At 38.1% G+C, this 12630-nt stretch overlaps 1 long non-coding RNA gene across 1 annotated transcript; it reads left to right on the plus strand.

Annotated features, from left to right (window-relative positions):
* The first annotated feature begins 88 nt into the window (after positions 1–88).
* LOC113970970 lies at positions 89–10052 on the plus strand. The gene is made up of 3 exons (XR_003535403.1): positions 89–189; positions 6119–6205; positions 9948–10052. It is a non-coding gene; the product is annotated as an uncharacterized LOC113970970 (long non-coding RNA).
* Positions 10053–12630: the final 2578 nt, after the last annotated feature.

Genomic DNA, 12630 nt, shown 5'->3' on the forward strand with positions numbered 1-12630 from the left:
ACAACTTGTCTTTGTGACACAATCCCCTCAGCAGTGAGCAGGACGTGACAGAAGGATGTAACACTGCAACAGACTGATCACTTGGGGTAAAGCTGAAACTCCACTGGGTGACAATGTCAGCAGCAGTGACAGCAAAAGCATCCTTTGTGCCCACTGAGCCTAAAAGGGAATATGGCATCTGCTTTCCCTGTGAGTTACAACTGCCCGTGCCTACAAGCAAACTGTTTTCCATGGAGATCACCCTTCCAGCCTGTCACAGCTGATGGCTCTCACCTTGCTCTCTTTTGGCTGCAGCCCAGCTAGAAGCAGTCTAGAACTGTGGGAATACATATATATATCCCTAATTTGTACCTATAATGCCTTCAAAACTCAGCCTCCACTGCACAAACGGGCAGATTCCTCTTTACAAATACAAATGGTAATTTGTTTGCCAGCTATCAGCAGTGCAATTATCCCTTTGGTGGAAAGCAAACTGAACGAGATAAAAGAAATGCCTATATTTTGTAAAAAGTAACATTGCGGGCAATGATAAATATGAACCCAATTTATTCAGAATAAAACATTTTAGTTACAAACCAGTAAGTCCTCGTCTTCACAAACTGAGTTTACTTGGCAATAAATTTGAAGTGGAATAGTAAAAGAGTTCTATTTTGCAGACATACCAGCTACAATATAACCCAACAATGTAACTGTACCACAGGTATTCAATTTTATTTTTTGCAGTTCAAAGACCATATTTTTTGTTTTCCATTTCAATACAGACGGACAGTGATGGATTATTACAATTGTAAGTCCACATTACACATCCTGTGTGGTAGCACATGATAAAGATTTTTTTTTTCCTTTTTTTCTGTGTATGTGCAGCTCCATGCCCAATTATTTGTGTCAAAATGACAGTACAGTGAGTTTCCACAGTATTACCTATGCTGCAAAATCCTCTGGTACAAGTGATTTTTATGCTCTTTGAAATCCTGTGGTCGGTTTAGGGATACGGTAAAAATCCATGACTGAAAAACGCTTTCAGAAATTTATAATCTATTACTTGGCTGCTGAGGCACATCTCAGTGGCAGAAATAGGACATCTGATGCCCTTCAGCTACTCTGAGATCACACAGAGCCCCTGCCTGAACATATCCATAAGGCTCAGAAGTGACTTCCCGAAATTAAAGAGCAAGCAGAATTAATATGGAGTCTGCCTCTTCTGCCTTGTCTAATGATGTACTGGAGAACTTCTTTGACTTCAACTCTCTGTGGACAACTAGCCAGCAGTACAGCTCACTGTGGCTTCATCACAACAGTCTATAAGTGTCACCGGGCCATACAATGAAAACTGAAAATACACCTTTCAGCATTTGTTCTGTCCCTCCCTCACGTGCATTTTTACCTTTATATCTTCTCTATGAAAGTGAATACACAGGACAGGATTAACTAGACTGACTAAGACTTCACCACTGGCACACATTCTAAACCAGAAAGATTTGGTGGGATTGAAAAAAAAATTAAATTATCCAAGCCAGAAGTTCTGCCTTTCAGCCATTATAGAAGTAACACTATTTCACTTTAAGTCTTTCTCTCTGTCTAATTATTTCAGTGTCAAGATACTTCACACGCCAACTAAAACTTTACACACACATGCATTAGCATTACTTAGACATTTTAGTACCAGTGCTCATGAAACAGAAACAGGAAAAATATTTATATTCAAATTCAAATGCTTGTATAAGAGACACTGCAATATAATCACACCCTAGCACAGACATTCATTAGCAATTACATTTTTTACAGTTTTCTAAAATGAAAGTCGTGAAAATCAAAAGCACATAATTAAGAGCAACATTCAAACAAGAGTTTTATTTATATCTAGTCAACATTTCAGACACAGATAATTGCAGACCTTAATAACTGTGTTTTGATTTATTAAAGATGTATAAAACAAGCATGGTGGATATGCAAAGTTGGTTCAATTTCTTTCAAAAGAAGAACATGTATTAAAAATCAATTAGGGAAGGGATGGGCTGGTACAGGAAGCCAATAAAGAGATGCATCAGTACAGAACTAGTAATTAAAAATAATATTCCTTTTCATTTAGTTCCTTAATTATTAAGTTTTTCATAAGTGAACACTGCTCTGTTTTAATCAAATACATTTATATATTTGCAAGTATTTCATAAATTGTGAAAATTATAATACATCATGGTAATTTGAATTACTTGGTTTTGCCATGCTCTAACTCTGTTTAGTTTGAATACACTGTATATTTTCTGTTTTTTCACTATTTGCCATGAGCATTTTTAAACAGGGACACAATGAAAGGTAAACAGTGGGCAGAAATACATTTCACTGAAGATTCATGCAAACGCCTCGTGAAAAACTTTTTAATTAAATAAGTTCCAGGTGGCTGCATTTTGACCAGAAAAGCTCTCATTTCACAGTTTTGTCTCTACCAAACCCAGATAGGAAAATGAGCTACCTTTGCTTTTAGAAAGTGGCCATAAATGTAACTTTTCACCACACAACCCTAAAGGGTATGTGGTCATACCACCCCCCCCCCCACACACACCCCCCTCTTGGGCTGCACCATCATCTCACAAATGCTCATTTGGCCTCAACCTTGATGAACAGCACCCGGGCTGAGCTCCTCTGGAGCTTTCCAGAAACACTGTCTGCTCCCTGGAATTTGTGCTGGCTAACGAGCTCCTGCTTTTGAACAGCTTTGGAAACTTGTTTTTCTTGCCGGAACAACCACCCAAGTGCAACAACGTTTTTGTTGTTGAACTTTCAAAGAAAGTTATCAACCCAAATTGTGGCCAGGATGGAAAATTACTGTGGTGAAAAGCAAGTCTCCTGTGACCCTACAAAGAGCAGTCCTGAGAGACCCTTTGAGCTCTCCTGGAGCACAGCAGGTGTGATCAGCATGTCTGAGTGGGGCCTCTCAGAACCATTGAACTCTCAACTTTGCTGTGCTTGGAAGGCCAAATAACAACAACGGAGCCTGGGCTGATACCCCCACGGCCCAAGGCTCAACCCTCTGCCTGTTGAGAAGATGCCAAGGCATCTGATGAGAGTCCCTCACTGAATTCGAGGGGATTTTTTCACAGGCTATACCTGTACATACTCCTTTATGTCTGTGTGTGTGCAAGTGTGAATATACTATAGCAAATGTGCTCTTAATGTTGGTCTCCTAAATTCTTAAATATGTTAGATTCATAAGTGAGTTAGGCCTGTGAGTTACTGTTGTGCTTATAGCAAATTCTATAGAATCTTCTGTTAAATTGTTTAAATTAATCTATCAATTAAGTGCTGTTAAATTTAAGTGCTGTTAAAACCTTTAGGCCTAAACTGTCAGTCAAGTCTGGGGCAAAGTTTGGCGAGGGAGCCCACTCTGAATCTCATGACTCATGACAGGAGGGTCTCCCTTATTCCTTTTTATCCTTACCCTTTCCCATCCTTACCCTTTTTTCATCCCCACCCTCCACAAAGATAATTACACACTGATTTCTGTTCTAGGTTGATTGATTTCAGATTTTAGTCCAATTTTTCTCTTGTGCTTTAACCAACTAGTAAATAGTAGAATAAGCCTTTCCCTTTTCTTTTTCTACTCTCCATTTCCAGAGGCATCATTGGATTTTTATCAATCTAGGATCTACATATCTAAAAATTATATCCCTCTGCTAGCTATGAAAGCCCCACCACTGGCAGATGTATATCAATGTAATATAAAATACCGTTGCTGAATACACAAAAGTTAAGAAAATAGAAAAGCCTAAAAGCAAGCTATCCACTCTTTTTCTCATTGGTAAGCAAAAGCAAAAACAAAGCAATACTTTATTTCTAAAAAAACCCCATGTCTGAATACCTATAAGCAGGTGGTTTTTCTTCTTTTCAGTAAGTAAATGTCATTTTTACAAAGTGATTTTTCATAGGTTTGCACAGGTTGTTTTTTTAAATTCATGCTCTCTGGCCAAGTTTGACAAATTCCTTGATACTGTAATTTTTCAGCTGTGTGTTTATCGAATGTAGAGGTCAATGGTTAGAGGGATGAATAACCTTGATCTGTTTTCACTGCTGTCAAATAGCACAGTAGATGGGGTTTCTAAACTCCTGTGATTATCCAAGAACTATAACCCAAACTGACTCTGCTGCCTCCATCACAGAAAAGAGTAAAAAAAAAAAAAAAAAGAGTAGGAGGTTGTAACACTAACTTGGTATTTTTCAAGCTCACGATTTTCTGGGGAGAAAAGGGGAATTGAGGAAAGGAGAACAACTCTTTTCTTTTTTTTTTTTGTTACTTTTATCATGAGGTTGGAAACGCTGAGTCACTTCTGCTCTGTATATTTGTGGCTGCAAGCAGAACACATGGTATGTGCTAAGAATTTCACAAGGAAGACACCAGGAGTTTTTATACTGACAGATGCTGAAGCACCTCATTTTACTCGTATTAGTCATGAAATTTGGAACGGACAAGTTGGAATAGCAATGCTGGCTACAGGCCTCTGATCTTAGATCCAGAGAGAGTCTACTCACAGAGGTCTGGCAGGGTCCCAAAGGTAATAATCGTTTGACAAGAATCAAAGCTTCTTAATTTAGGCTTGATACCAAGTTAATTTGGCTAGATTTTATCTGGTCCTGGTCAGAAAAGACTATGCAGTGCTGTTTTATGTGAATTTATAAGCTTGGATCTCACCTAGTTTGAACATCTCTGCGTTGAACTAATTTTCATGGCACACGCTTTCACCAGAGTCTGTCTGATTACTTTCTGGAAGCAAACAGGAATTGGAAAAGTGCTACTGGCTGAGAAAAGCAGAGGATCGAGCAGTTTTAACAGCATTGCTCTGTCAGATGCCTGTGGAATTACAGCAAAATACAGTCCAGCCATTTTTTGGACGTGTACATGGCCTATTTTCTTCTTAAACCCATAAGCAGGCTGAGTTCTGGCATGGACTTTGAAGAGAACAGAATCTCAAAAACTGTTCCAAACATTTTACAAAATGAGAGGCTTTGGTGGGATTGTTTCCATAGGAGCTCCTTTATGCTGATACTTCATTGCACTTCTGCAGTACTATTTTAGACTCTTCCTTAGTCAGATGTTTGGTCTGGTGCTGTGGAGGACAAGGCAACTGTACCGATCTCTACAGCAAGATGATGTTTGTGCTACTTGTTACTCTTTTTAATTTTTTTTCTATTTATTTTCAATAGCATTTTACTATTTTGCCAGGAAGGCAGAAACCACCAAGATAGGAATTTCTCAGTGTATCTATAACTACTCTGTAGATTCTGTGAAAATACAAGTTCTTTGAAATAACTCAAGTTAATCAAAGAGATAAGAGAAACAGGATTGATACTGAGCTACTCTGAAGCTTGGGGAAAATGCAACAGATATAATCAAAGAACAAACATTGCCTTCTGTTATTCTGGCTTCTTCTGCTGGAGTGTCTCTCATGCATTATCACTGAAATGCATGGTAAAGGTATATGTTCTGTTCTTACTTGAAATTTTCTAATTAAATACAATTGTTAAAAATAGAAATAAGTACTGAACAATAATATAGCTATATCTGACTCTACTGAACAGCACTTGATTGCTCATTCCTCTTCTCTTCACAACAAGGGGAGTTCTTAGAGAAGACTAGGTCACGAGACTGATTCTGGGAGAACATCCAGATAATGAAATTATAAAACTGTGACTAAAAAAATATAAATGCAATCATTGAAAAGAAAAAAATCCTTGATTTAGACACTTCTGAATAAAATGTGCAATAAATTTGGAGTCTTGAGTCAGAAACACCTCTTTTTTCATCAGTCATTTTTTAAGTGTTTCTGTTTACATAAACAAACACATATAAATGATATGAGCTAAACAAGCAGGTAACAATGACTGAATGCTTGTTCTAGACATTTGAGTATTGCTGAAAGTATTCTTAGCTTTAATTCTTCTCCTGCAGTTATCAATGCAACCAAGAATGCAAGAGCTGCTAACCAACATCAGCATCCCATCCATAAAGACCTGAGTCACGCAGTGTCAGAAAAGCTGCTGTATGTGGCTCCCAGAAATGGTCCACATTAATTGCTTACAGGAGGGGAACAATCCGAATTTTTTCACATCAAATTGTCTGTTACAGAGCACAGTGGTGTACCAGGTTCAGAGTACCCACAGGACATGGAATTCTATATGATCATTATCAGACTCGACATCAAAGAAGACAAATGTAAGGTGAGACTAATGGAGCTTATTTAGGGTACTGTAACTCCATGTCTGATGGTGCTCAGGGATTCTCTGTTCTGGTGTACCAGGAGGACCAGGTGTGAAGTGGTCATTGGCAAAATAAGTTTGGAAATTCTTCTGTCATAACAATGATGTTATGAGACAATATACTAATAAGAGTATCAAGTAAAGGCATCTAACTAGCTTAAGCTGAGGTCTGCTAAACTTGGGAAAGGATCAGATGTTGTCATCTGTGCCAGCAAAGGGCTAGAACTGGCAATGACCATGACTCTTCAGTCTTACATTCTCCTTCGGAAGAATCATCCAACCATAAGAAAAAAAGTAACAGTTGGAACAAACCAGCCATAAGAAAGTAAGTCTCTATGGGTGAGACACTGGAAGAACCATCTCTAGAAGAAACATTGTCATATTTCATAAGTTTTCATGAATATTCAGTACAGTAAGAAATTCAGTAAGGAATTACTCAGTGGTGCTCTGGGAATAGCAGAAATAGTTCTGTAAGTATTTCAGGAGAAGAACAATTTGGCATACATTATGTAAAAGAAACTTCAAGTAATCTTTTAGTCTGAAAGTACTGGCAGACTTCCAAGGATCAAATATTTGGGTAAAATTGTGTGCCTAGGGACTGATCAAGGGTATACTTTTAATGATAAAATCTGACTGTTGTGAAGACTAATTATTAGAGACTAAAAAAATAAAAATGCAAGTATTGCCAGGCTGTGAACGAAGAAGCTAAAGATTTATCTGCTTATGCAAAAGGCATTATTCTTACTTTTCTGGACATTAAGTTAGGAAAAATATTGCTGTATAATTGCAAGGAGATGAAATAAGAACTCTTATGCAGGCTGCATAATTATAATGCTACTTGACACATCACTACACTGCACTCTGAGAGCTGTTACTGACAGAAGTGACATCATGAGAAAACCATCATGTTCTTCTTCAAAAGTCTGGCTTTCTAGTTTTTAAGAATACAGTGGTATTAAGACACACCTAATAAGAAAAGAAGACTTTTGCCTTTATGCTGTGAATACAGCATCATCATTTTTAGCCTCCAAACACTTCTAGCAAATCAGTTAATGGTTAGCTTTTTAGGGAATAGTGACACAAATAAAATTGTAGGGAGTTTTCCAGGCAGAATGATCCTAGCATCCAAAGTACTTAAATTCTACTTTTTTTCTTTAAGAAAGAAAAAAAAAGGCATAATATTTGCCTCATTCTAGAATGTAAGAGATTTAATCCTGCTCCTCTTCAATACTCAGCAGTAATTAAAACAGCAGTAAATACTAAATCTTGAAACTTATCTCTACTGGAAAGAATCAAGATCCAGGCAGAACAGTCCCAGTAAAATATCCCCGGCCAATTCCTGACAGACTCCTCTGGCAATGCACACTGAGCATCCCTTAACAGGAAGATTTAGCCAACTGGGGATCCTTCCACAGATGGAAAAAGAGATGGAACTGGACCCCTTGAAAAGAATCCAGGCTGGCATATGTGGTAGTCACGAAAGGTCACAGGACAAACGACAGAATGAAATCGGACGTGAAGTTGAATTATACATGAGATTAAAGTAATGTTGGTGTTATAATAAGAACTGCTGTGCAGTGTCAGGCCAAAGGGACAAACAGCTGTGAGAGTTGCCAATGGGGCATGACCAGGGCAGAGCATGGCAATGACAATATCTTTGATGTATAGTCATGATTACTGTATGTCTGAGCAGCCAATTGCGTGTGGAGCTAAAAAAGTTAATGGGTACAGGACTGTGCCTTTCCTAAGGTTAAAACAGCCATGTAACATCCCCCAGGCCCTCAAAGTCCTGCCTTTCTCTCATGCTCCACAATTACAGACCTGACTAAAACACAACCTGCAGGTTAGAAGACTCTTAAATGATCTGTCACATTGTATTTGTGACATATTGCACTATAATATGGCACTCGTGGGGAGGACACCACAGAAAGGTGGATACCACTGGCTCCTGATGGAGGGGGACATGCATTAGTTCACAGGTGACCTTTAAAATTTGGCAGCCTTGACAACTGGACAAAGAATTTTGAATTACAATTCCACAGATTTGCAACATCACCAGACAAAAAAAATGGAAAAAAAAAAAGATAATATAGATGTTCAGTACTCAAAAGGACAGATGGCAGATGCCACTTTAGTGTGTTCTGATATCGTGGTAACACAAGAGACCAACTCCTTTTCCTCACAAAATTCTACATCATAGGCAAGGTGGAAAAACCTGGAAATTTGATAAAAAATTGATAGATGGATTTTTTTTTAATTAAAAACTTTTGCGTATATCAGGATTTATCACAAACCACCTCTCACTGTTGGCAAAGAGTGGAAGAACCACTCTGTGTTTTGAAAGAGCCTGGACTCTTTCTGAGTCTGAACTCAGAAAGTGGACTGGGATTCTATTAGAATGAAATATATTGATTTCTTAATCCATAACATCTTTTCATTTGGCCTTTTCATTAAGTTTTCCCCTTACATTTCTGCTTTTCAAATAGCAAGGGAAAATATATTTTAGGGGAAACCCTTTGGTCTTGGTTCTTCATCAAATTACATGACATCTAGACATGCTTGGTAGACAAATATCTGTTATTTTGATAGTTCTGTTGAGATGATGAAGTCCAAAACTAGGCCAAAGTATATTGTCTGTATAATTAATAGTTACTATGTTTCCCATGAGGTTTATGTTTGGATCTATAAACTGTGTTTAATGATAAATTAACACGTTAATTAACATATGTCTTAGATGTTGGGCTGTCACAGTAGTTCTCCCCTTGCCACAGCTATTGATAAAGAAAACAATGAGACATTAAAAAAATCAAAGCAGAGAAAAAAATAAAGAATATCAGTCCTCAAAGTAAACTGTGTCTCGCTATTATAATGCCCTACTCATGGGGCATTTACAATCAAAGAATAACAATGCCAAAGAAAATTACTACATATGTGAACGTCTGATGCTGAAAAGAAAACTGATTGATTAGAACAATGTTGAGACTTAAAACCACCTAATCACAATCAGTAACTTTTAGTCTGTAATCTACCTGCACAACCAAATGCATATGAAAAAAAGACAAAATTGCACTAGTTCATTCACAGGAACATGAAGCTGAAAATCAAAATGCATGATGGCAAAGGCCTCAGTGCCCATTTCTTTAAATATTAAATAGCTGAAAATTAAAGCATCAAAAGTCCAGAAAAAGGGATATTACTCTCCACAAGATCTGCCTTTGAACTTTTTGTGACAGGGTGGTTTGCTTTCAGCTGTGTGAAAAGTTTTTCCTCTGCAACAATTCTCTGAAATAATTTCTACTGCTTCACTGATGGTAGAATGTCAAATACTCCCACTGGGGATCCAGAGAACTGCAGCTTGTCCCTACAAGCTTTTCCCCAAAGTTTTTGGTCACACCAGAATCTTCTCTAACTACTTTTCACAATCCTGTAATAAGTAAGTAACAACACTTACCTGCCTTTTGGAAATACTTCCCAAGTGAGAAATGCTGAGTTATACCTCTGATGAGTGACATCAACAGAAATACAGCTAAAAATTCATCCTTTTATTGTACTAATAAATGTACAAATTTCAAATGCAACCATTTTATTCTAATTAACAGACCCCATTGATGCCTGCATGAAATTCTTTTAACTTCCCTGTGCTGAGACCTCCAAACATGGCACAGAAACGATGTCAACATCTTTTTTTTCCTAAACAGAGCTCTTTTTAAACAAGCTGCCTCAGAGGCTGAAGGGCATGGAGTTCAGTGTGGACAACAAAGCTCCCCAAATGCCAGGACAATGCTGCCAACAATACCTGGGAGAACTAAGAGTGAGATAGCAAGACAAATCTGCACGCACTTTGGTCACACAATGAACAGCACAATGAACAGATAGCTTGCAACTGCTACTCCTCTGAGCATCAGGTTTGTCCTCTCCACCACTAAAAAGACAAAAATTAAATCCAGGAGTAAATCGTAAAGGGTAAAGTGTGTGGGATTTGTGACAGCCAGAAACAGCTGGTTTAAAGAGCAAAAACTGGTGTAAGTTCTATGGCACTTTCTGGAAGAAGCATTCAGAGCTGTCAATTACCTTTGGTTGTCTTAACAACCTGAATGAATTCGAGCTTGGGACTTAAAAATTTAAGTAAATCAGGAATGGAAGTGCTATTCAGAGCAATAAAACACCGTGAAAAATGTGTCCTCTGCAAAGAATATCACCTTCAGAAAAGGTAAAAAGGGAATCAGAGATACACAAATTGATTTTATGATCATTAGTTAATCCAGAAGGACATGAGGGTCCTTTGAAGCTGCAAATGATTCTAATCAAGCTATAATTACCTGTTTTCATCCTAAATCAATTCCCTCATAAGCTTTAGCTGAAATCAGTAAGGTAATAAATGTCAGACCTGTAAAGTCAACATGAGAAAAGTTCATAAGCATCTGTTCCTTAAAAAGATTTATGTACAAACTTGGGCATTTTTTCCCTGAAAGCCTGATGATGGATGTATCAAGGTTCATAGCTGTGCCTGACGAGGGTGGACACTGTAAAGCTTAAGAAACAGAGCCCTTGTAGATGAAAGACAAACAGTTAGCCAAGCCTAACCTCCTGGAAATGATTATACCTCTTGTCCAAAGACAGCTACAGTTCACTTTGTTATCATATTAAAAGGTTGGTAAAGCTACTGAACGGTATCCAGTTTCCCCACGGAAAGCACAGCAGGCTGACAGGTCCTGGATTCTCACAGGAGCTTGCAGAGCAATGTGACAATTCAGGGAGGCAAACTTCACACTTGGTGTACAATAATTCCTCTTGAGGAATAAATCAGAATAATTAAGGGGTATTGTTTACCATAAAAAAACCCCAAAAACCTCTTAATATTGACCAGGATAAACATTTTTTATCTAATTGAAATTGAGCATATAGATGGGCACCAGGATGCAGAGCAGAACCCACAGCAGGTCCCCACTAGCACCTTTATAATCTGCAGGCACGGTTTTAAATGACCTTGTTTATAACCATAGCCGCCTTTCCAGCAGAAGAATTTAGAGTTCTCTTGGTTTCCCTGGCAACTATTAGTAATGCAAGAAAGACACAACATAGAAAAATTACATTTTACCTGATCCTATTTCCAATAACTGCTAATTCCCCTCTTGTATCAAAGGGAATTTCACAATAGAATTTTCCCCCCCGTGTCAAAGGTGGCAGGAGTAACAGACAATGCAACACTCTACCACAGTAAAGGCCTTTTCGTATCTCTTTAACCACCACATCTGATTCTGCCCAGACTGGTACAAAACAAAGCCTAACCTTTTCAAGAAGGTTTCTGCTTTTCATCTGTGTGGGTTAGCTCTGTTGTGTTTCTGGGGAGACTGAGGTTGAGCAAAATGCAGATACTTCTCCGTGTTCAGCTCTTAACCTTTTTCTCTACATACGTGGCTTTTGAGCAGTGCTGTGCAACGAGCCCACTCCAGAACTCAGTTCAGCCTAATTCAGCAGGACTGAGGTGGTGACTCCTCTGTTTATTCTTCCTCATTATTATTCTAACACCAGCTGAATTTAGTTTCTGCAGAAGCCCCACACTGATATCTTCTTTTCCCCCAGTACTTGTCCTCCCAGCCTGCCTTTGCTGCTTATGCAGATTCACCTTCTCAACATAGATGTCACACTCCAAAGGGAAACGAGCTGCTGAGTTGTGAAATCTGTGTGGGTTTATCCTCTGTTTGGCACAGTCAGCATTTATAGGGACAAGGAATACTTGGTCACATTGTAAAGCTTTCACCACAACTCAGGAAGGAGCAGAATACCCAGAAACTTAGAGACGAAAGGAAACATAGTGTAACAAGCACAGCTGGAAAGAGCAGGGCAAATCCACCCCCCAAATAAATAAATAAAATCAGAGATTGGCAGAGAGGAAGAGGAAAGAGTTAAAGATAATACAGAATGTGAACATTAAATGAATCTCTAGGAGGAAATGGAATTTCAGCCCTTCACTGACAGATCCAGAGGGGGAAAAATTGTATATCTATTTCTGAAAGCCTGTTGTTTACAGCAAGATGAAAGGGGTAGAACATGGAACTAAAGTGAACTTTTATGTGGGAGGAACAGAGGTAACAATAACATACAGGTTTTTATAAAAAAAATTAAAATCTCCATATAATTTTTCAGCTATAAACTAGATATTTACATTTCAATATTCCCTCTAGAACTGCAAAACTATTTTCATATTTTTACAGAATATATGGACAATTCTTTATTCAAATTTGTCAGGGAGCAAAAACCAAATGAAGACTCTAACCTATTTAAAAACCTGTGTGTTCACCCACAGGCTTTTCTGTCTGTGCAAGCCCACCCCATTAACATAATTTTATCTCCAGACTAATTGAGTCAAACCAGATGCAG

The sequence above is a fragment of the Neopelma chrysocephalum genome, unplaced genomic scaffold (genome assembly GCF_003984885.1).
Source record: "Neopelma chrysocephalum unplaced genomic scaffold, ASM398488v2 Primary Assembly neopelma1_81, whole genome shotgun sequence".
Taxonomy (NCBI): domain Eukaryota; kingdom Metazoa; phylum Chordata; class Aves; order Passeriformes; family Pipridae; genus Neopelma; species Neopelma chrysocephalum.